Source organism: Aquarana catesbeiana, linkage group LG07 (genome assembly GCF_042186555.1).
Source record: "Aquarana catesbeiana isolate 2022-GZ linkage group LG07, ASM4218655v1, whole genome shotgun sequence".
Lineage (NCBI taxonomy): Eukaryota > Metazoa > Chordata > Amphibia > Anura > Ranidae > Aquarana > Aquarana catesbeiana.
Genome location: NC_133330.1, coordinates 41,466,340 through 41,491,132, shown reverse-complemented (window position 1 = coordinate 41,491,132; position 24,793 = coordinate 41,466,340). Strand labels below are relative to the sequence as shown.

Here is a 24,793-nt window from a genome sequence, read left to right as displayed (position 1 = left end):
TGGCCTTCAGTTGCTAAAAGTTCATTTAATACTGCCACCTTAAAGGCAGAATATAAAGTGTTGTGATGGTATTGGGTCCCGATCTGTATCGTCCATGCTAACCCGACCTCTAGTGATCGCTGTTTTTGAGGTGTGGCCATCGTGGGGATGTTTTGCATACCTGGTGGACCTGCTCTCGACTGGTGGGATTTTGGTCCCAAGTGTTTTGTCTGCTGTATTCCCTGTTCCACCTAAATATGCGAAAGGAGGCTAAATTTGCTTTGCTGCATTGCCCCATCCCAGGCTTATTCACTCATCAACAAAAACTGGCATCCTATTTGTTCACGGCAGCCAAAAGGACGATTGATCAGGCCTAGAAGAAACCTACAGTACCCTTCCAGGGAGTGAGAGACCGCTTGATGGCCATGTTGCTTAATGAACAAATGTCTAGTATTCTTAAAGACTCACACACTAAGTTCTTAAAAATGTGGGAACCACGGTTGATGTATGTCTTCCCTGATCTCCCCCTGACAAGCATGGGTCAACTTTAGCAGGTGTCTCAGCCGATCCCGGGTCCCCATCTTCCCTTTCTCCCCTTCCCTTCGCACTTATGTTTCTTTCTTGTCTTTGTTTCCTCACTTTTGATGGGTTCATCAGCCCTCTTTAGTTGTCTATTGGTGTGCAGGACTACCCACAGGTGGTCTTTGTCACATATGTTCTGGCTACTTTGGCAAAATTTGGGGGTTGCCCCCAAACTACATATATATATATAATGTTTAAATTTAATGTGATTATTTGAGGAGGTCCTCCCTCCTCCGTTTATAATGTGAGTGTGAATTTATGTTTTTCATGTCGCCAGTCATAACCCCTGAGTGGGTGGACTAAGTGTTTTTTTTTGTATTACTGTACATTTTTTGCTATATTTGCAATAAAAATCATTGAAAAATGATTGGACCAAAAATTATTTTGAGGTCACAGGGAACCCCTTCCAAAAAATGACTATACATACACTTCATGGTACATTTCGCATAATCGGTAAGTTGTAGAACATTTTACATAGAAAAATAAAGAAAGTTATATATCAGAGCATCTGAGACTCAGAGTAGATTATTTTACACAACACTCCCCTGCTCCATACAGCAATAATTATCAAATAAAATAAATAATAATGGCCACAAGAGAGACACTAACTGTGAAAATTGTAGCTTTCCCTACACTAGCTGTCAGTGGAAAAGAATTCTCATACTTTGGGGGTCAATGGGAAAATGCACCCACACATTGATAAACAGTGGAGGAGACCCTTTACATTGGTAACAGGTGTAGAAGTGACCCATTACCTTGGTTGTAATTGTCAAATTTCCCACTTACATTGGTGGTTATTGTAAGTGGAAGACCAATCTGCTCAAGAAATCCCTAGCAACCTCTGGAATAATCCCAGGGTTCCCAGAAAGCTTTGGTTAACCACTAGCCAACCAGCTCACGCAGATATACCTGTACGGCGGCTCACGCAGACGCAGTTGCAGGCAGGCGCACTCGCTGGCGACCCACGATCGCCTATAGAGCGGAAGAACGGGGATCTGCCAGTGTAAACAAGGCGGATCCCCGTTCTGACAGGGGACATGTCAGAGATCTACTGTTCCCAGTGATCAGGAATAGTGATCTCTGTCGTGTCCCAGTGAGTCCATCCCCCCTAGTTAGAACACACCTAGGGGACACACTTAAGCCCTTGATTGCCCCCTAGTGTTAACCCCTTTCCTGCCAGTGTCATTTTTACATTGATCAGTGCATTTTTATAGTACCGATCAATGTAATAATGTCACTGGTCCCCATAAAGTGTCATTTGGGGTCAGATTTGTCTGCCGTAATGTCGCAGTCCTACTAAAAATCGCAGATCGCTGCCATTACTAGTAAAATCAATAAAAAATAAATAAAAGTCTCTAAATCTATCCCATAGTTTGTATACGCGATAACTTTTTGTGCAAATTATTCAATATATGCCTATTGCGATTTTTTTTTTTACCAAAAATATGTAGAAAAATATATAATCGGCCTAAACTGATGAATACATTGTTTTAAACATTTTTTAAAATTTTGGGATATGTATTATAGCAAAAAGTTAATTTTTTTTTTTTCAAAATTGTTGCTCTTTCTTTGTTTATAGCGCAAAATATAAAAACCACAGAGGTGATAGAATACCACCAAAAGAAAGCTTTATTTGTGGGAAAAAAAAGAACATCAATTTTGTTTGGGTACAACATTGCATGACAGCGCAATTGTCAGTTAAATCGATGCAGTGCCGTATCGCAAAAAAATGGCCTGGTCATGAAGGGGGCAAATGCTTCCGGGGCTGAAGTGGTAGCCTGAATTCATGTGATCAGCTTAAAAAGACTCTGTCACTTTACCAATTCAAGCATCAGTGACAAAGGCTCTTTAAAACCCACCCTGATCCACTTTCGCAGTGCTCCCTCACTCCTCGCTCTGTTATAGTCGCTTTAAAATAACCAGTGTAAAATGGCATTGAAGCTTCTAAAGAAATGATTATGTCAGCTACTGGGTCATGTAACAGTGTTTGGGTCTGGCAATTGGCCATTCGGGCCCGAGCACTATGGCATGGAAAAAGGTCACAAACATCCCCAAACCTGGAATCAATGGATATTTAGTGCTGTTGCCACCGATTTGTTATGGTAACCAATGTCATTGGGACAGAAAGTGAGGGAATACTTGAAAATTTGAACTGTCCCTAGGTCACAATTACAGAAGAAATCTTCCAGGGAAGGCAAGTTCCAATTCCTTACTTTTGGAAAGATCTCTCAATTTCTGTTATGTCCCCAATAGAAAACAGCCAAGAAAAATGTTTTTTTTTTCAGGAGCCTGACAATTCCTGAATCAATGCGAAACTAAAAAAAAGTTTTAGCTTTATATATATTTTAAACATCTGAAATGTTATGATGATCAGATAAGTAGAAATGTTACAAGATTTTTAATGTTGCCCATCAGTTCGTAAAAGGCCCCAGGAGTTAGATTTTCGCATAAAAATACCAATTCATGGTCAATGACAACTTTAGGTATGAGTACCCAAGAAGTCAGCATACCATTCTTCTCACGCCTCCAACTGGCAGTGTGCTAATATCTGTGAATAAAGATAACACATAATAAAACTTGTGGATGCAACAACATCGCTCATAGCCTACTCACCTCAAAAAGTTGTCAGGGTCATTGTCTTATTGCTGCATTGAGATAAGGCGACCATTCACTCACAAACTGTAGAAATTCATGGAGTTTAAGACTGCAAAAGAGAAAAATTTGATTAAGCCATCAGTTTTTTTGGATTTGGAAGTTCATATTACCTGTATATACACTGCAGGTTGCGGATTCTTGTAAAAATAAAAGTAATTGTTTAGAAAAACTTTTTTTGTTTAGTCCTGAATAAAGCCTCACTGTTTTTCCTGGTGTATAGCTAGATTTACCCTTTCAGGGTACGTTTTCATTACAATAGGGAGGTATTTGTCAATTAAGATCAGTGGCGGCTGGTGCTCGATATTTCATACCAATGCAAACAATGTGGCGAGTACAGGGAAACACCCCCCCCACCGCTGCCGCGGGAGATGGATGGCCTCCTTACCTCTGTCCTAACCAGACTCAGATCTCCCCTCCTTGAGCCGGGGAGTGCTGGATGGCTGAGCTGGATGGCGGCCAACCCTGGAGTGGCGGCTGGTGGGTCCGCCGGTCTTCCCCTTGCTTCTCCCTCCCCACGCGTTTTCTCCCTCCTCCTCCTTCCCCTTGGCCAATAACATCGCTTCTCCTTTTGGCCAATTGGGAAATGGGTCTCACGACCCGCTTCCTGATTGGCTGGGAGGAAAATCAGTAATCAGCGTGAGAATAGCGAATATTCATTCGCTATTCTTACACACCTGGGTGGGCTCGGAGCGCAGTGCTCTGCACCCCGAGCCCAACCTTTTTTTTTAGCCTATTAGAGCCTCTAGCTCTATTCACACGCTTCAAACCCCCCCCCCCATTGAAATCCATGGTCCAGCACCCTGTATGTAGATCAGGGGGCTGGACATATGGATGGGGGGGTGGCGCCCGTGCGGCCCTAATGGACAGGCCGCCACTGATCAAGATACGGAAGAACTAGGGCACATTTCCACTGTCGCACTTTTACACACGTGTTGCAATGCACTAAAATGCATCTGTCTAATTTTCTCATAAGAAAACAGTCTGTTCCCATTTTAGGGATACAGTTTTTCAAAACGCAACATGCATTTTTTTTGTATTTTACCCTAGGCTCACATATGTGCATTTCTGCAGGCTGCATTTGCGCCCATCAGAAAAATTAGGAAAAAATGTATCAGTCGCATTCCACTTTTATGCCCTGTACACACGATAGGATTTTCTGATGGAAATTGTTGGATAGGACCTTGTTGTCAGAAATTCCGACCATCACACAATTTCCATAGGAATTTCCGACACACAAAGTTTGAGAGCAGGCTATAAAATTTTCCGACAACAAAATCCGTTGTCGGAAATTCCGATCGTGTGTACACAAATCCGATGCACAAAGTGCCACGCATGTTTAGAATAAATTAAGAGACGAAAGCTATTGGCTACTGCCCCGTTTATAGTCCCGACGTACGTGTTTTACGTCACCGCGTTCAGAACGATCGGATTTTCCGACAACTTTGTGTGACCGTGTGTATGCAAGACAAGTTTGAGCCAACATCCGTCGGAAAAAATCCATGGATTTTGTTGTCGGAATGTCCGATCAATGTCCGACCGTGTGTACAGGGCATTAGCGTCTCTTGCCATATTTATTAGTTGTCAACAAAGTGACTGAATATGACAATGTCTCCATCTGAGAACCAACCTTCCTTGAAGTTTTCACCACTCCTGGATTGCTCACCAGGAAAGGGGAAGATGCTTCTTCCCCTATCCTTCCCTTCCCCTATCCTCATTAGCAAGCCAGGAGTGGTGAAACTTGCCAAGGAAGATTGATTCCCAGGTAGAACCATTATTGAATGCAGTCACTAATACATACATAAAAAAAAAAAAAATCCCAGCTCTCAGTGTACTAAATCTCTAGTTGCTGCACCTTAATCTGAACTGAAGTTGTACTAATGTCCAACATATAAGAAAATGCACTGCCCCATTAAAATCAATAAACTATTCTATAGCATACGCTTCCAATATTATCATAAAGTATGTAAAGTTAATACCATACAATGTACAAAATAATATAGAAGAAAGAGTCTCAAAGCGAGAAATAATTCTTCAACTGACTGATAAGTCAATCAACTGCCAATAAAACGGCGTTCACATAGCTAAAAAATGTACTCCAAGCTTATCTCACCAGTGGGACCAGCGCACCTTTTTTTAAATTTTGCGTTTTAAACTAATAAATACGGCAAGAGGAGCTAAGAGTGGATTGCGACTCATACATTTTTTTCTTATATTTCTGCAGTGGCCGACACCCAAATCGTCCAGGTTGGACAAGTCTTGAGCAGAGCTGTGGATTTGGGTATGTTTATGTTTAAACTCATGATGCATAACACTGCAGCTGCATAACGTTACAAAAAATACATTTTTGTGCTCACCTAAGTGCCGAAGAACAATATTTGGGACTTTTTCAGGCATACCATAATTAAAAAAATAATATAGGTCAGGTAAAATCCATAATATTGTTACAGAAAATCTTTAAAATATACACAATAAAAGCATGTAGGCTGACAGTATCACATAGTAACTTGCCAATCAGCCAATCACATGGCAGCAACTCAATGCATTTAGGTATCTATACGTGGTGAAGACGACTTGCTGAAGTTCAAACTGAGCATCAGAATGCAAAAGAAAGGGGATTTAAGTGACTTTGAACGTGGCATGGTTGTTGGTGCCAGACGGGTTGGTCTGAGTATTTCAAAAACTGCTGATCTACTGGGATTTTCACGCACAACCATCTCTCGCGTTTACAAAGAATGGTCCGAAAAGGGGAAAATATCCAGTAAGTGGCATTTGTGTGGAGGAAAATTACTTGTTGATGTCAGAGGAGAATGGGCAGACTGGTTTGAGATGATAGAAAGGCAACAGTAACTCAAATAACCACTCATTACAACCAAGGTATGCAGAATACCATCTGTGAACGCACAAAGCATCGAACCTTGAAGCAGATGGGCTACAGCAGCAGAAGACCACATCGGGTGCCACTTCTGTCAGCTAAGAACAGGAAACTGAGGCTACAATTCGCACAGGCTCACCAAAATTAGACAATAGAAGATCCGGAAAACGTTGCCTGGTCTGATGAGTCTTGATTTCAGTTGCGACATTCGGGTCAGAATTCTGCATAAACAACATGAAAGCATGGATCCATCCTGCCTTGTATCAACGGTTCAGGCTGGTGGTGTAATGGTGGGGGGGGGTATTTTCTTGGCACACTTTGGGCCCCTTAGTACCAATTGAGCATTGGTTAAACACCACGGCCTACCTGAGTATGGTTGCTGACCATGTCCATCCCTTTATGACTACAGTGTACCCATTTTTTGATGGCTCCTTCCAGCAGGATAATACACCATGTCACAAAGATCAAATAATCTCACCATTGGTTTCTTGAACATGACAATGAGGTCTCTGTACTCCAATGGCCTCCACAGTCACCAGATCTCATCCAATAGAGCACCTTTAGGATGTGGTGAAACAGGAGATTTTCATCATGGACGTGCACCCAACAAATTTGCAGCAACTGCATTATGCTATCATGTCAAAATGGACCAAAATCTCTGAGGAATGTTTCCAACACCTTGTTGAATCTATGCGAATTATGGCAGTTCCGAAGGCAAAATGGGGTCCAACCCGATACTAGCAAGGTGTACCTAATAAAGTGGCCAGTGAGTGTACATCACCCTGAGTTATATCTCCATTATGCCACATATTACATAATGTAGTGCTAGAGGTAGATTTCCAAAATCATTTAATCTACAGTATTTCAATGCTCCCAACATGTTTTAAATCCTTATGCAGGGGGTGGAAATTATTCATATCTACTGTATAAAAAACGTGTGCACATGCATAGATCTAAATGGACCCTAAGGCATTTATTGAATGCAAAAGCTTTGCAAGTTTTGAGTATATTTGTGTCCCATATGCCTGCAGTCTAGGCAAGCTGAGTTCTATAGATCTGAAAGAACTTGAGTTTAAATCAACTTTAAACACAGACACCTTAAAAGTGGTCAGATGTATATGTTATATTGGCCCAGCGCTCCTTTTAAAAAGCAAACGCAGGAACAGCGAATTTACGAATCAAGCCGCAATCTCATCAAAAATCCATCTTGCCGAAAATCTGCTTGGCCAGGAACTTTGATTATTTTCCCTAGATGACACTTCAATCTCTTAAGCGAGGGCTTAGAATATTCATTCATACAACATTATTGTAACCTGTGGGGCTTATGAACAACCCCAGTGGTATTTGTGCACGTGTGCATTTAATTGTGTTAGCATGCATGTATAGTTTGGCAAACGTACATTGTGGACATATTTTGGGTTGTTTTCTTGAAATTCATTCAAAAGGATTAGATGGGAAAATGACTGTATTTGTTTCTACTAGCACTAAACCGAAATGTAACCTTTGTAGCAAGCACCCTAAAATCAGCAGAGCCTTACTAACGTGAAGCTTTGTATTTGGCAAATTTATAGGATTTTACTGTCATTGCTTATAAATCTATATATTTTATTTTAGACTATGAAGAATGTTACAGTGCATCCGGAAAATATTCACAGCGCTTCACTTTTTTCAATTTTTTCATATTTTGTTATGTTATAGTTTTATACCAAAATCAATTAAATTAATTATTTTCCTCAAAATTCTACAAACAATATTCCATAATGACATGAAAGAAGTTTGTTTGAAATGTTTGCAAATTTATTATAAATAAAAAACAAAAAAATTCCATGACTATCAAAATTGAGTCAGGTGCATCCTGTTTCCACTGATCATCCTTGAGATGTTTCTACAACTTGATTGTTTCTCCACCTGTGGTAAATTCAGTTGATTGGAGATGATTTGGAAAGGCACACACCTGTCTATATAAGGTCCCACAGTTAACATTGCACGTCAGAGCACAAAACAAGCCACAAAGTCCAAGGAATTGTCTGTAGACCTCCGAGACAGGATGGTATCAAGGCACAGATCTGGGGAAGGGTACAGACAAATTTCTGAAGCACTGAAGGTCCCAATGAGCACAGTGGCCTCCATCATCTGTAAATGGAAAAAGTTTGGAACCACCGGGACTCTTCCTAGCGAGGGCCACCCGGCCAAACTGAGTGATCGGGTAAGAAGGGCCTTAGTCAGGGAGGTGACCAAGAACCCGATTTTTACTCTGACAGAGTTTTTCTGTGGAGAGGGGAGATACTTCCAGAAGAACAACCACCTCTGCAGCACTTCACCAATCAGGCCAGACGAAAGCTACTCCTAAGTAAAAGGCACATGACAGCCCGCCTGGAGTTTGCCAAAAGGCACCTGAAGGACTCTCAGACCATGAGAAACAACATTCTCTGGTCTGATGAAACAAAGATTGAACTCTTTGGCCTGAATGGCAAGCGTTATGCCTGGAGGAAACCAGGCACTGCTCATCACCTGGCCAATACCATTCCTATCATTCCTACAGTGAGGCATGATGCTGGCAGCACCGTGCTGTGGGGATGTTTTTCAGCGGCAGGAACTGGCAGACTAGTCAGGATCAAGAGAAAGATGAATGCAGCAATGTACAGAGACATCCTTCATGAAAACCTGCTCCAGAGCGCTCTGGACCTCAGACTGGAGCGAAGGTTCATCTTCCAACAGGACAACGACCCTAAGCACACAACCAAGATAACAAAGGAGTGGCTATGGGACAAATCTGAATGTCCTTGAGTGACCCAGCCAGAGCCCAGATTTGAACCCGATTAAACATCTCTGGAGAGAATTGAAAATGGCTGTGCACCAACGCTCCCCATCCAACCTTATGGAACTTGAGAGGTCCTGCAAAGAAGAATGGGAGAAACTGCCCAAAAATAGGTTTGCCAAGCATGTAGCATCATACTCAAAAAGACTTGAGTGCTTCAACAAGTATTGAGCAAGGGCTGTGAATACTTATTTACATTAAATTTTTTTCATTTTTTATTTTCAATAAATTTGCAAAAATTTTAAACAAACTTCTTTCATGTTGTCATTATGGGGTATTGTTTGTAGTATTTTGAAGAAAATAATAAATTTAATCCATTTTGGAATAATGCTGTAACATAACAAAATGTGGAAAAAGTCAAGCCCTGGGAATACTTTCCGGATGCACTGTACAAGAGGTAACTCAGGAACAGAATCAGGAATATGAACAGAGAGCTCCCACTGTTGGAAAATCAAAGGGAATATAAGAAGCAAGCGATTGAATTAGCCCACCAGGCTTCACTTATGACTATGAGCTTTGGGTGGATTTACATTTTTGATAAATTTAGATTTAAATATTTTAGAATTTAAAAAATTTTTTACTGTATATCTGCTGTTCAAAGGTCAATAAGTGACCAATCTATTTCAAATAGGAAAGAGTTCTCTATTCATAAACTGTGTTTGTACAAAAACAAACAGGCGTGTACATTTTGCAGAGTTTCAGATGGTTTAATTGCTCTTGGCAGGGGCTGAAACAAATATAAAATTGTGTATAGGAACTGGGAAGGGCATGGATGCTTAAGACAGTTAATTGAGATTCAACACATTTCCACTTGGGATACCGTCTATGTAAACTCCTGAGCTTACATGTCTACACAACGCATCAACTCCACCCTGCTGCATTAATAAGGATGAATGCAAGTGATTTTAGTATTAAATAATGCCAGTGTTCTTACTCATGACTAATAAGTTAACTAAATATTCATTGCTTTTTATTGTTTTTTGTAATTAACTCTATACTCAAAAACTGATGCGGAGTTCTAACGCTCATTGATCACTGCTGCTCTACTACCTCTCTCCCAGGCAATGTCAGCCCAATTTGAGATATCAGCTGGCATGGAGATGACAATGGAATTATATTCAACTCCAATGAATTATGGGAGGTTAGAAACTTACAAATGCAAACTTGCAAACTTATACAAATTCCTGTGACCTTGTTGGGGAGATGTGTCCTCTCTATTAGTACTGGTAACCATTGTCCCTGGGATAGAAAGTGATGAGGATTCCCAAATTTTATCGATATGGTTAAAATTACTTCACAGTGCTGAGAGATCAATGGTAGCAGTTTTCGGTGAAGAGCAGTTGACAGACAACCATGTCCTACGTAAAGTCAACCCCAAAAAGTACCACTCTATTCAACACTAACTCCACCTAAAAACTGTCATCCAGAAAAAAATTGAAAAAAAAAAACAAAACATTTGAAGCAAGTCCCCTAGCTATATTGTCAGGACACTTCTTTATGTAGTCCTCAGCTCCCTTTCCCTTCATTTTTTAAGGTCTCCTCAATCCCCACCCAACTAGTTCTGCTACAAAGTCCTTCTCCTTGATCCAGAATTCGGTTGATGATATGAACTGGACTCAAAGATCTTACAGAAACAGGACTGAGGAACAAAAAAATGAAAAAAAAGGCTTTTGTGCTAGGACTTCTCAAAAATTAAAGCCCAACCAAAAGTAAAAATGCTATAGTCCTTGCTGCTCAGAGGGTACCGCAATGCACATGCGTGTAACATAGTTCACATGCACAGAAGTATAAGCTTTGACTATGCCTATGACGGCATATGCAGTTTCATACACTGATGCTTGTGAACAGAGGTTACAGAAATACCTGTACATATGCTGACTAATTGAAAACATGGCGAGCAGGTCTTTTGGAGCTCATGGTTTGTTTGGCACATTTGCATTTCATAGCAGTTGAATTTTAACACACACTTTCTGTACTGCACCTTTTCAGATTATAAGGTAACAAAGAGCAACTTTTGGATGTTTTATGGCCAATACAAACAGGGACTGTAGCCTATGCACTAAACATGAGTGTAAGCTTTAGAATCTCAGTAAAGGTATAGTGATTGCTAAGTGTGCCTAATTCTGCTTGCTCATGGGAACCCAAAGTGAAAGCATACCAAATTTATTGATAGTTAAATTTCCTTTTATTAAATCAACCTCAACATGTGTTCAAGTTGAATCCCTGTCTAGCACCTTCTCTGTGTCTTCCAGCAACCACCACCTCTTGAGCTCCCCGAGGACAGCTTTTAATTTTTTTTTTAATACATACCTTTATTCAGGTGTCCTCCACCCATTCATGTGAAGAACAGACTTTTCTTCTTCCTCTTTTGTCCTTCAGCAGTGGGTGATCCTGGATGTTTCAGAGAATGCTGCTAATGTAATTATGTCAGTGCAGCAAATTCCTGTGAGCATAGGTTGGCTTGATGACACACCCTGAGAAGGTGTGTCTATGACAACCTGGGTTCATAGAAAGTGTCATTCAACCCATAGGAGTACCGGTGCTGAACAACTCGGATGGCAGCCCTGGAGTATATAGAGGGTGACTACTAATTGCCAATTTGAGGGCTTATTTAAAAAAAAAAATCTGTTGGACACAGGCTTTAAATTTTTAAAGACCTAGATTTCTAAGCATTGCCTGTAATAATACATGTACAGTGCCTTGCAAAAGTATTCACCCCCCTTGGCATTTTTGGTGTTTTGTTGCCTCACAACCTGGAATTAACATGGATTGTTTGAGGATTTGCATCATTTAATTTACAGAACATGCCCACAACTTTGAAGATTTTATTTTTTTTTTAATGTGAAGCAGTCAACAAATAGGACAAAATAACAGAAAAAGTCAATGTGCATAACTATTCAACCCCCTAAAGTCAATACTTTGTAGAGCCACCTTTTGCAGCTATCACAGCTCCAAGTCGCTTTGGATAAGTCTCTATGAGCTTGCCATATCTTACCACTGGGATTTTTGCCCATTCCTCCTTGCAAAAGTGCTCCAGCGCCTTCAAGTTGCATGGTTTGTGCTTTTGAACAGCAATCCTTAAGTCTGACCACAGATTTTCTATTGGATTGAGGTCTGGGCTTTGACTAGGCCATTCCAACACATTTACATGTTTTCCTTAACCACTTGCCTACCGCCGTATTGTAAAATGACGGCGGTAGGAACCCTTCCTCCTTCCGGGTGGACGTCATATGACGTCTTTGTCTTCCCGACATTGTGGAGAGTGCGCGCTTGCCGTATCACTGGGGACCCGGTGCGCATGCCCGGCGGCCGCGATGTCCGCCGGGCCCCCACGATTTCTCATCACAGAGCAGGGACATGGATCTGTGTGTGTAAACACACAGATCCACGTCCTGTCAGGGGAGAGGAGAACTGATCTATGTTCCTTGTATATAGAAACACCGATCGGCCTCCTCCCCTCATCAGTCCCCTCCCCCACAGTTAGAATCACTCCCTAGGACACACATTTAACCCCCTCAGCACCCCCTAGTGTTAACCCCTTCCCTGCCAGTGACATTTATACAGTAATCAATGCATTTTTATAGCTCTGATCGCTTTATAAATGTCAATGGTCCCAAAATAGTTTCAAAAGTGTCCGATCTGTCCGCCGCAATGTCACAGTCACGATAAAAAAATTGCAGATCGCCGCCATTAGTACTAAAAAAAAAAAGTTAATAATAAAAATGACATAAATCTATCCCCTATTTTGTAGACGCTAAAACTTTTGTGTAAACCAATCAATATATGCTTTTTGCATTTTTTTTTTACCAAAAATATGTAGAATACATATCGGCCTAAACTGAGTAAAAAAATTGTTTTATTAAAAAAAAATTGGGATATTTATTATAGCAAAAAGTAATAAATATTGTGTTTTTTTTCAAAATTGTCAGTCTTTTTTGTTTATAGTGCAAAAAATAAAAAACGCAGAGGTGATCAAATACCACCAAAAGAAAGCTCTATTTGTGGGGAAAAAAAAATTATCAAAATTTAATATACAACGTCACATAACCATGCGATTGTCATTCAAAGTGTGACAGCGCTGAAAGCTGAAAATTGGCCTGGGCAGGAAGGGGGCGAAAATGCCCCGTATTGAAGTGGTTAAACCACTCAAGTGTTGCTTTAGCAGTGTGTTTGGGGTCATTGTCCTGCTGGAAGGTGAACCTCCGTCCTAGCCTCAAATCACACACAGAGTGGTACAGGTATTGCTCAAGAATATCCCTGTATTAAGCACCATCCATCTTTTCCTCAACTCTGACCAGTTTCCCAGTCCTGAGTGTTGAAAAACATCCCCACAGCATGATGCTGCCACCACCATGTCTCACTGTGGGGATGATGTTCTTTGGGTGATGTGATGTGTTGGGTTTGCGCCAGACATAGTGTTTTCTTTGATGGCCAAAAAGTTAAATTTTAGTCTCATCAGACCAGAGCACCTTCCTCCGTACATTTTGGGAGTCTCCCACATGCCTTTTCGCAAACTCAAAACGTGCCATTTTGTTTTTTGCTAAAAGTAATGGCTTTTTTCTGGCCACTCTGCCATAAAGCCCAACTCTATGGAGCGTACGGCTTATTGTCGTCCTATGTACAGATACTCCAGTCTCTGCTGTGGAACTCTGCAGCTCTCCAGGGTTACCTTAGGTCTCTGTGCTGCCTCTTGAAATAATGCCCTCCTTGCCCGGTCCGTGAGTTTTGGTGTGTGGCCATCTCTTGGCAGGTTTGCTGTTGTGCCATGTTCTTTCCATTTGGTTATGATAGTTTTGATGGTGCTCCTAGGGATCATCAAAGATTTGGATATTTTTTTATAACCTAACCCTGACGTGTACTTCTCAACATCATTGTCCCTTACTTGTTTAGAGAGTTCCTTGGTCTTCATGGCAGTGTTTGGTTAGTGGTGCCTCTTGCTTAGGTTTTGCAGCCTCTGGGTGTGTATATGTAATGACAGATAATGTGACACTTAGATTGCACACAATTGGACACGATTTCACTAGTTATGTGACTTCTGAAGGTAGTTGGTTGCACCAGAGCTTTTTATGGGCTTCATAACAAAGGGGGTGTATACATACACACATGCCAATTATCAGTTCTTTATTTCTGAAAAATAGTTTTATGTAGATATTTTTCTAATTTTACTTCACAAACTTAGGCTATTGTGTTCTGATCCATCACATATAATTTAGATTAAAAAAACACTGAACTAAATGGCGGTAATGTAACAAAATAGGTAAAAAACCAAGGGGGGTGAATACTTTTGCAAGGCACTGTACATGGGGAAATCTGTATTTACTTACGGATTATGTTTTCTGTTTAAAAAAGTGCAGGGCATATGACAGATTTGAAACAAAATTAATATGTGACATTCTTTAGTGATAAACGACGAATACACGTGAAAATAAAGTTCATAAAAGTCCAAAAAGCACTGTGAAATGTGCTAATGAATACAGCTCAAAACCATGGCGTGATAAGAGAAAGAAATAAAGTTCCAAGCATAATATCAACACCAGAGGCTTACCAGAATGCTGGCAATCCCCTTATTCAGGGTGGTCAGAAACCACTCAATCAACCAGTAAGGATACATCCCTTAGTATCCCTCTTTTGGTATATTTCTATATCTAAGTCCCCTCCGCCTTCTAAACCTTAGTAGAAACATGGACAACTGCTTGGGTAATTCCTGGTGGCCAATCCAAAGGATTCTCACCCGAAATCAATAGATCACATTGGCTATCCCTGTCCATTCCAGCACAGAACTTATGCTTCTGACTTTATTTCTTTCTCTTATCACTCCATGGTTTTGAGGTGTATTTATTAGCATATTTCACTGTGTGCTTTTTGGACTTTTATGAACTTTATTTTCACATTGATTCGTCGTTTATCACTAAGGAATGTCACTTATTAATTTTGTTTAAAATCTGTCATATGCGCTGCACTTTTTTATTGGTAATATGTGTGCCTGGTATCAAAGGTATAGTGTTCCACAGATTTTTCTTTGTTTTTCACTAGCGCAGATTTTTTTTTCTTTTTGTACTCATATTTTCTGCTTGTAGTGCTACGCTGCAATGTACTAAATTTCCCTATAGAAGGGTTCTAAATTCCTATTTCATCTATAGGAGAACTCTGAATTCCTGTTTTATCTATAGGAGGACTCAGAATTTCTGTTTCTCCTCTAAAAATGTATTCCATCAATGCAGGTAACCATAGAACCTATTCAAAACTCCACAACTTCTCCAAAACTTCTTAGCAGATGGGGCAAAATGGAACCATTCCCCAAATTGTTTTCCTTGAAGCTCAGCCAAAATAAATTTGGCAAAATTATAACAAGCAACAAAATGTTTTAACAATTAAAGCAATGTTTCCAGTCTTTTCAAGCTGTAATGCTTCTGCAAAGAAAAATACTTTTTTTTTTTGCTTTAATAAAAACACCAACCTGTATAAACATGAAACATAAGACTTTACCCAGCACCTTGAATAAACTGTACGCAAAAGGTAACATCCAAAAATAAATTTAAAGAGCTAATTATTATAATAGATGATTGTGAATTAAGATCTTCTGCAGATGTTTGAGCTGGCGTTACAAGCTTTAAATAACAGCAAGTCAAATTTAAGCTTGGGATATTTGATTTAGCGAAGCTGAAAAAAAAAAAAAAAAAGCCAATATATTTATATATTTTTGTTGGGTGCAACAGGCATATTTTTCCATGCTGGGCAAAGAATTATGGGCCGCATCTGTTAGCCATTTCTGCATAAATAAGATTTTTGTTCATAGCTTGAGATTTTATTGCCCCAGAAGTAAAAATAAAATAAAAAAATAAAAGACCCAGCACAAACATTAGCCAGTAAGAGTCACTTAGGGGAGTAGGACATTAAGCGGTAGCAGCGGGCAGGAAAGGACAGCTAAGATTTAGCAAATATTCCACAATTCGTCATCAGGGAAAGGTAAAAGAGAGGAAGAATTCAGAAACCTTCCATTTAGGTTCATAAAACTCAATATATCTCTGATGTTTTTTTTTTTTAACAGAATAATTACAAAATATGTTTCCTCTAAATTAAAAGGAAACTAGAATTCTTTTCATTTCACTTTTTTTTAGTTATAGATCATCTAGATGTCATGAACCTTGTAAGGTTTTAAAAAACTTATTGCCAAGTATACTTCGTAAATAATAGATACATGAGAGAAGCTATACTGGTTTATTACATAGACAATTTCTACTTTCTGTCCAGTAGTGCTGCATGTACCTAACTTAGCCTTCTCAACATTTTTATTACGAGGGAACCCTTTAAATAACTTTAAAGTCTCAGGGAATCCCTGCTAATAATTACTATACAGTGGGGACGGAAAGTATTCAGACCCCCTTAAATATTTCACTCTTTGTTATATTGCAGCCATTTGCTAAAATCATTTAAGTTAACTTTTTTTCCTCAATGTATACACAGCACCCCATATTGACAGAAAAACACAGAATTGTTGACATTTTTGCAGTTTTATTAAAAAAGAAAAACTGAAATATCACATGGTCCTAAGTATTCAGACCCTTTGCTGTGACACTCATATATTTAACTCAGGTGCTGTCCATTTCTTTTGATCATCCTTGAGATGGCTCTACACCTTCATTTGAGTCCAGCTGTGTTTGATTATACTGATTGGATTTGATTAGGAAAGCCACACATCTGTCTATATAAGACCTTACAACTCACAGTGCATGTCAGAGCAAATGAGAATCATGGGGTCAAAGGAACTGCCTGAAGAGCTCAGAGACAGAATTGTGGCAAGGCACAGATCTGGCCAAGGTTACAAAAACATTTCTGCTGCACTTTAGGTTCCTTAGAGCACAGTGGCCTCCATAATCCTTAAATGGAAGACGTTTGGGACGACCAGAACCCTTCCTAGAGCTGGCCATCCGGCCAAACTGAGCGGGGGAGAAGAGCCTTGGTGAGAGAGGTAAAGAAGAACCCAAAGATCACTGTGGCTGAGCTCCAGAGATGCAGTTGGGAGATGGGAGAAAGTTGTAGAAAGTCAACCATCACTGCAGCCCTCCACCAGCCGGGGCTTTATGGCAGAGTGGCCCGATGGAACCCTCTCCTCAGTGCAAGACACAAGAAAGCCCGCATGGAGTTTGCTAGAAAAACACCTGAAGGACTCCAAGATGGTGAGAAATAAGATTCTCTGGTCTGATGAGACCAAGATAGAACTTTTTGGCCTTAATTCTAAACGGTATGTGTGGAGAAAACCAGGCACTGCTCATTACCTGTCCAATACAGTTCCAACAGTGAAGCATGGTGGTGGCAACATCATGTTGTGGGGGTGTTTTTCAGAGGCAGGGACAGGACGACTGGTTGCAATCGAGGTAAAGATGAATGTGGCCAAGTACAGGGATATCCTGGACGAAAACCTTCTCCAGAGTGCTCAGGACCTCAGACTGGGCCAAAGGTTTACCTTCCAACAAGACAATGACCCTAAGCACACAGCTAAAATAACGAAGGAGTGGCTTCACAACAACTCTGTGACTGTTCTTGAATGGCCCAGCCAGAGCCCTGACTTAAACCCAATTGAGCATCTCTGGAGAGACCTATAAATGGCTGTCCACCAACATTTACCATCCACTGGAACTGGAAAGGATCTGCAAGGAGGAAAGGCAGAGGATCCCCAAATCCAGGTGTGAAAAACTTGTTGCATCTTTCCCAAAAAGACTCATGACTGTATTAGATCAAAAGGGTACTTCTACTAAATACTGAGCAAAGGGTCTGAATACTTAGGACCATGTAATATTTCGGGTTTTTTTTTTTAAATAAATTTGCAAAAATGTCAACAATTATGTGTTTTTCTGTCAATATGGGGTGCTGTGTGTACATTAATGAGGAAAAAAATTAACTTAAATGATTTTAGCAAATGGCTGCAATATAACAAAGAGTGAAAAATTTAAGGGGGTCTGAATACTTTCCGTTCCCACTGTATCTACAGCTTATGGTACATTAGCATGAAGAGTAAACTGAGATGTAAGAACAAATAAAATAATTAATGTAAGGCCACATATTGCCATGTGACCTTACATTGGTTCTTGGTGGAGAAATGCCCTCCTACATTGGTGGTCAATGCAATTCCCTCTTACAATGGATGCTCAGTGGAGAAGGCTCCCCTGAGATTTGGTGGTCAGTAGGAGACCACCATGTACAGTGTATGTGTGGTAGATGGGTCTCCTCGCACAGCGGCTGCAATCTCTTCCAGCTCCTCCCCTTTACTGGGTCAGCTGACTTGGTCTTTGCACCCTGACAGCTGCACAATCATCTGCATGCAGCTAAAAATTGAATGGGTGGACCCAGCGGAGAGACTGTGTGGGTGGCCGTTGTGCTGTGTGTGCAGTGATTGTCCCGACCCGAGCGTAACTAAAGGCAAAACACCAGGGCTTGGTCGCAAGTGCGACTATTGCAACCTTGGTAGTTCCGCCACTGCTTAGACCTACTGTATGTTTATCCCAAACATTGTTAAAACCGTTGCAGAGACAGGACATACTGTGTATGTCCAAAATAAATGATCAAATTACACATATTTTACATTGTATAAACAATGTGTAGAAACACAGTTCAAAGATTCAATATAAAATTATTTTTAGTTTGTTTCAACTCTGTTCTACTCATCCTCATATGGATGTCAGCTGAAGAATTCCAGGATTGGCATCCAATAAGAGAACACGTTGCATTCATTCAGAAAATGCAAAGCATTTGTGCTGGCGGTTAACCTCCTGTGTTCAGAAAAGCAGGGCAGTCACTTGGCACAGGATCCAGAAGCAAGTGGAGATCACTAGAGTAGTGATGTCCACTTCAATAATTTTCAACTTCCAGGGGGATCAGCCAAGTATGGTATATACATAGTTACATTGGTCCAAGCTGGAGCCATACCTGGAATTCTATTCTAAAATAACCTTACACATATAGACAGTAGTTTTTTTTTTTTATTATTTGTCCCTATTTAAACGCTTGCTAACTTTTAGTTTACCCTAATCAGCCTTAGCTTACTCTTTCTCACTTTCTCCTCTTAACCATTATTTTCTAGCTGATGCTTCTGTTCAGTTATATTTTTTAACCATTAACCTCCCTGGTGGTTTTCCCGAGTGTGGCTCCAGGTTAAAATTCAGGACCATTAGCGGTAACCCCGAGCCACACTCGGGATTACATCGCAGGATCCTGGTGCGACGTTCCTTACCTTGTCCCCGGGATCCTGCGATGTCCCCCGCTGTGTCTGCGGGCTCTGTCCTCCTCCGAAGCCTCTCCGTGCCAGGCTCCGTTCCCTGCGAGCGGCGCAACGCACGGGGGCGGAGCCTGGCGGCAAATTCAAAAAATTGTAAAATCATAACACATACAGTACTGTAATCTTACAGATTACAGTACTGTATGAAATTATTTCACATCCCTTTTGTCCCCAGTGCTTTGTCCTATGCCCTGCATGCAGTTTTATGTTATATATACTGTTCTTTCTGCCTGGAAACTGGAGATTGTCCATAGCAACCAAAAAGTGTCCCTTTTACATCAAAAGTGGCTATAGATCAGCTAGAAAACAGCGATAATAAATTAGAACACTTGCAGAATTGAGCGATAGTGAATCGTGGGGAAATTTATTTTATTATTAATATTTTTATTTTTTTTAATTATTTATTTTTATTTATTATATTACAATTTATGTTTTTGTGTTTGAAACTTTATCATACCAGGGATATCTACTAGAGTCTTGTTTGGACAGATTTAAGTGTGTTATTGTTAAGAATTACAGACCTACAATATAAAACGCCAAATTTCCATGCAAAATAATTGTACCGCTTTCAGCACCTAAAATCCGAAATAATCATACCGCCAGGGAGGTTAATATATACGCTTTCTTTAATTGTATTATTTTTGTTTGTTAATTTCTTTTTAGTGTTGCACTAACAAATTTTAAATTAAAAAGCTTTGATTTACTGTGCAAGTAATTTGGCAATGCTTTGAACCAAAACTATAATTTTATTGTCATTATCAATGCATGTACATTGAAAAGATTTGAACAAACTTTGTGGTATATTCCCATCTTTTGTTGCTCTGAACAAATAGCTGTTTGTTCCACTTTGTCTTTTGGATACTGATTCTGAATGGGAGGAACTGGTTCATTATAATCAGCTGCTGCACTCTGTGCTCTAATGAGAAAATCTGCAGGGTCTACATCCCTTTAGAAGTATATAACCCTTGGGGAAACAAGAAAAAACAGAGGGCGCCACCGTCTAAGTGTATACATTTAATAAACCATGAGATGGTTTGAAAAAGGAGCATGCTATAGCTCTGAAACATGTTACCGCCTACTCTACTCCACATCTCCTGCAGCCAAACTGTACATCTCTATACAGCTGGGCGCCAACCTTCCAGCCTTCTGGCCGCACCTCTCCAACGAGCCCTGCAAGAGACCAAGGAACTTTTGATGTGCCTGTCATTTACCTCCCTCTGTGAATGCATTTTAACCCTTTGTTTTTATCTCATGGTTTATTAAACTGATACGCTTAGATGGCAGTGCCTTCTGTTTTTTCGTGTTTACTTAGAGACCATTCAATACTCTCCTGGAAGTGCTGCAGCCTCTGAACAAGTGATCTCCCTACAACCTGGATTATTTTTGGGACATTTTGTTATTTTTCTCTGTTTGTGCCATTTAGCCTTTTTTCTCTTTAAAGAGGTTGTAAACCCTCTTTTTTTTTTTTAAAATAACAAACATGTCATACGTGCAGTTCATTTTGGCCCGATCCTCGACTTCTGGGTTCCCCCCGGCGGCGCTGGTAGCTCCTCCCCGCATCAAGTGTACACGTTGGAGAAGGCTCTCCTAACTGTGCGGGCACGCTCCCAAGTCCTGCTCTGTGTACATTCACACAGAAGGCAAGACTTGGCCCCGCCCCCCGTCATTGGATTTGATTGACAGCAGCCAATGGCTGCGCTGCTATCAATCTATCCAATCAAGAGCCGAGACAATGGGCAGAGAGGAAGAGCACGTCTCCGCCGAGGGAACAAACGGGCTCAGGTGATAAAAATGGGGGGGGCTAGGGGGCGATATTGTCAGAAGTTTTTTCACCTTAATGCATAGGATGCATTAAGGTGAAAAAACACGAGAGTTTACAACCCCTTTAATCCTTGGGGAGTATCTCACCAAAAATGTCATTCTTTATTAACCACTTCAATACAGAGAACTTATACACCTTCCTGCCCAGTCCAATTTTCAGCTTTCAGCGCTGTCGCAGTTTGAATGACAATTGCGCGGTCATACAATACTGTACCCAAACTAAATTTTTATCATTTTCTTCCCACAAATAGAGCTTTCTTTTGGTGGTATTTGATCACCTCTGCGTTTTTTATTTTTTGTTAAACAAATAAAAAAAGACCGAAAATTTTGAAAAAAATAAAAGTTTTGCTTTTGTTTCTGTTATAAAATTTTGTAAATAAGTTGGGCACTGATAAGGCGGCACTGACAGGCACTGATAGGCGGCACTGATATGCAGCACTGATGGGCATTAATAGGCGCTGATGGGCACTCATGGGTGGCACTGGTGGGCACTGATGGGCACTGATAGGCGACACTGATGGGCACTGAAAGGCTGCAAAGATAGGTTCTTATGGGTGGCACTGCTGGGCACTGATAGGCGGCACTGCTGGGCGCTAATGGGCATTGATACGTGGCACTGATGGGCACTGATACATGGCACTGGGGCAGTGGTAGGCATTGTGAGTGGGCACTGATTGGCAGCTGCCTGGGCACGGGTGATCACGTGGTAAATTGGACACGGCTGATCACGTGGTAAAGAGGCTCCGTCAGAGACTCTTTACCTAGATCGGAGTTGCGGTGTGTCAGATTGACACACCGCAACAACGATCGCCGCGATGCGCGCCCCCAGCTTAATATCCTGAGGATGTCATATGACGCCCAGTCAGGATATTGAAACCACTTTGCCGCCGTCATTCTGCTATATGGCGGGCGGCAAGTGGTTAAATGGGGTGCTTAAAATTTTCTTTGCCTCAGTGAGTCAGTCCCACAGGCAAGAAAAAGGCATTTTTGGGGCTGTGTACAGAACGCCTCTAGACAGCCATATTGCATTGAATTTTTCAGAAAATCACAGCAGCTGCAGATTGAAAAGGAAAGGTAATTTGTAATAACATTAAAGTAGAACTATACTATACTATATATAAAACTTTTTTTTATTTTTTTTATTTTGGATAGAGTAAGGGAGGGCGATAACCCTCCCTTACTCTATCAGATTTTTTTTCGCCAGCGTTGTCCTGTGGGGGAGATTTCCCTTCACTTCCTGTCCCATAGCCAAAACAGGAAGTGAGATGAAATATCTAGTTAAGGGAATTCCTTGGGAACCCCCAGGTCACCCGAACTAGTGTACCCAATGGAAGATTCCCCTCAATTACTTTTCTGGGGACAACCCAAAATTTGGGTTTTTCTTTTACTTTTAATGATCATGGTAAATAGGATAAATAGAGCGGGTGAATCTCCCTAACAACTGACAGGTGTTCTAATCCCCCCCCCCCCTCCCCTCTATCCAAAAAAAAAAAAAAAGTTTTGCCTTTAATTATACCTAGAATTACAACATGGCTTTTGTACCAATTGTACATACTATTTTTTTTTTTTTTTTTTTAATTTGCCATACTTTTATTTTTTCATGAAAGTGGAGTTACCCTTTAAGGAAGTTAGATTCCCTTACAGTTTATCGACATCTTGCTACTGCAGAAAATATGTTCCAAGCATCTACCACACTTTAGGTAAAATAATAATTTCTAACCTTACTCTTGAACTTTCCACTTGCTAGTTTGAGGTCATTCCCCACTGTTCCTCAGCTGCATATAAAAAAATGCTCTCTTGAACTTGATTAACACTTTTAAAGGTTAACTCCACTTTTGTAGGAAAAAAGTAGCAAAAAAATAAAATAAATATATATATATATATATATATATATATATATATATATATATATATATATATATATATATACTATACACACACACACACAATTGCGACACAAGTCATATTGTATGCAAATGTTATTAAAAATGACCTTTCATTTTCAATCTGCAGCTCTGTAATTTACTGTAAAAAGCAAAGTGGCAGCCTAAAGGCTTTCTGTACACAGATGGTATGCAGAACACCCCTTGGAAATGTAATCTTTTGCTTGTGTAATTAGCTCACTGATTTTTCCAGACGTCTGCTCTAAGATGCAAGTCAGATTTTGGGAATCCCCTGCAACAAAAATGTTACTTTTTGTTTCATACTCCCAAAGGGAAATCACTTCTAAAAAGGGATGCACACTCTGCCACAAAAAAAAACTGCTATTTCTTTAGAATAATAAAAGGTAGGAATCTGCAACAAAGATTGTTAAAATCCTTGCAATATACATTGATCACCCAGAGGGGAATGTTTATTTTTCTCAACATAAGTAGAGTTACTCATTAATGTATTTACTCTAGTTCCTCCCCCTTCCCTTTCTTTCCATGGGGCTGTACATATTAGTTCCTCCAATTTCTTCTGATGTGTTTTATCCATCAGATTTTTACACCAATTTTATTGTCCTTCTTTGGACACAACCAAGGGAAGACTGCACAGCAAAAAGCGAAGCCTTCACCATTAGGGCACAAATGCTTGAAAGGAGTTTTTTTTTTCTTTTGCATCTTGTGTGCTTAACATAGTTTTATCTAGACAGCGATGACATGGAGAATAATTTATATTAACTTATATCATAATAAAAGCCCACTGATCCAGCCTCAAACATACACAGAATCCAACTGGGAGTTTATTCAAGTAAAACATTACATTTCAAACGTCTGCAAAAAGAAAAAAAAAAAAAAAAGTTCCGTACAAGCTTTCAGGAAAAAGGCAATTTTTTTTCTTTTTTTTTTTCTGCAAGCAGTCCAATCCGCTTACAGAGTGAACATGGAAAATTGTAACTGCGACAGCTTATGATGTGGTGAGCTTTATCCCTTCAGATTGCCTTAGTTTGTGAGAGAGCGGATTCAACAAGTGGTACAAGAAAAAAAAAATTGGGAAGTGCACTGTACATTCCAAGGTTTTATGAATAAGGCCCTATGCAGATCGTACATAGCGGCGTGTACTGATCTCCCTGTCTGACAAAGAACGCTGTACGCCATGCCAACGTATATTTTCCTTGTAAATCTGTTCAGCTGTCTTGAAAGCAGCCAAGTTGGGCTCTCTCCGGCCAAATTTCAGAATTTGTATAAATATGTTCATGTGTATGTGTTTTGCTTTCTACACATGCAATCGTTTATCCATCAGCATGGGATATTTGGACATAAAATATAAGTCTTTTTGACATTTGCAAACAGGGTGAAGAGAAATAAGCAAAGATGGGTATTAGGTGTGGTGCCTGCATGCTGAAGTGAAATCCGGGTGTGCCGTCCACAGATGGGGCCCTGAGGGAGGTCTCCAACAAGGCAGGCATGGTGAGGAAATAGAATATGTAAGCCAAGGGGCTCTTCTTTAATAAGGAAAGGACAACCATCACAAAATATGTCCAAAGGTTTTGTTGGCCACAAAAGAGCATGCATCTCAACAGTGAGTATTACTGCATATATCACCAGGTGAAAACAGGGGAAAAATCCAAAGAAAAGAACACTGATGCAGCCACCGCATCTAATGATTGGTAAGCTGCAATTTAATACATTTTCAGTTTTGGATTTAATACTGCTGTAACCTCTGACAGTAAGGAGGCATCGAGGGAGAATGTATAGGTGAGTATATCTTGCTGGGGAGAGACGCTGTCACTTGGCCCTGAATGGGAAGGTGACAATGGGGGTTATTTACGAAAGGCAAATCCACTTTGCACTGCCAGTGCACTTGAAAG

At 40.3% G+C, this 24,793-nt stretch overlaps 1 protein-coding gene across 16 annotated transcripts in view; it reads right to left on the bottom strand.

Annotated features, from left to right (window-relative positions):
* FOXP1 (forkhead box P1) overlaps positions 1-24,793 on the bottom strand; it is a 1,122,086-nt gene that overhangs the window by 740,165 nt on the left and 357,128 nt on the right. For all 16 annotated transcript variants that reach the window (XM_073592053.1, XM_073592052.1, XM_073592058.1 and 13 more), the window contains one exon: positions 3,175-3,265. The gene's annotated coding sequence lies outside the window, so the exon portion shown is untranslated. The remainder of the gene's footprint in view (positions 1-3,174; positions 3,266-24,793) is intronic.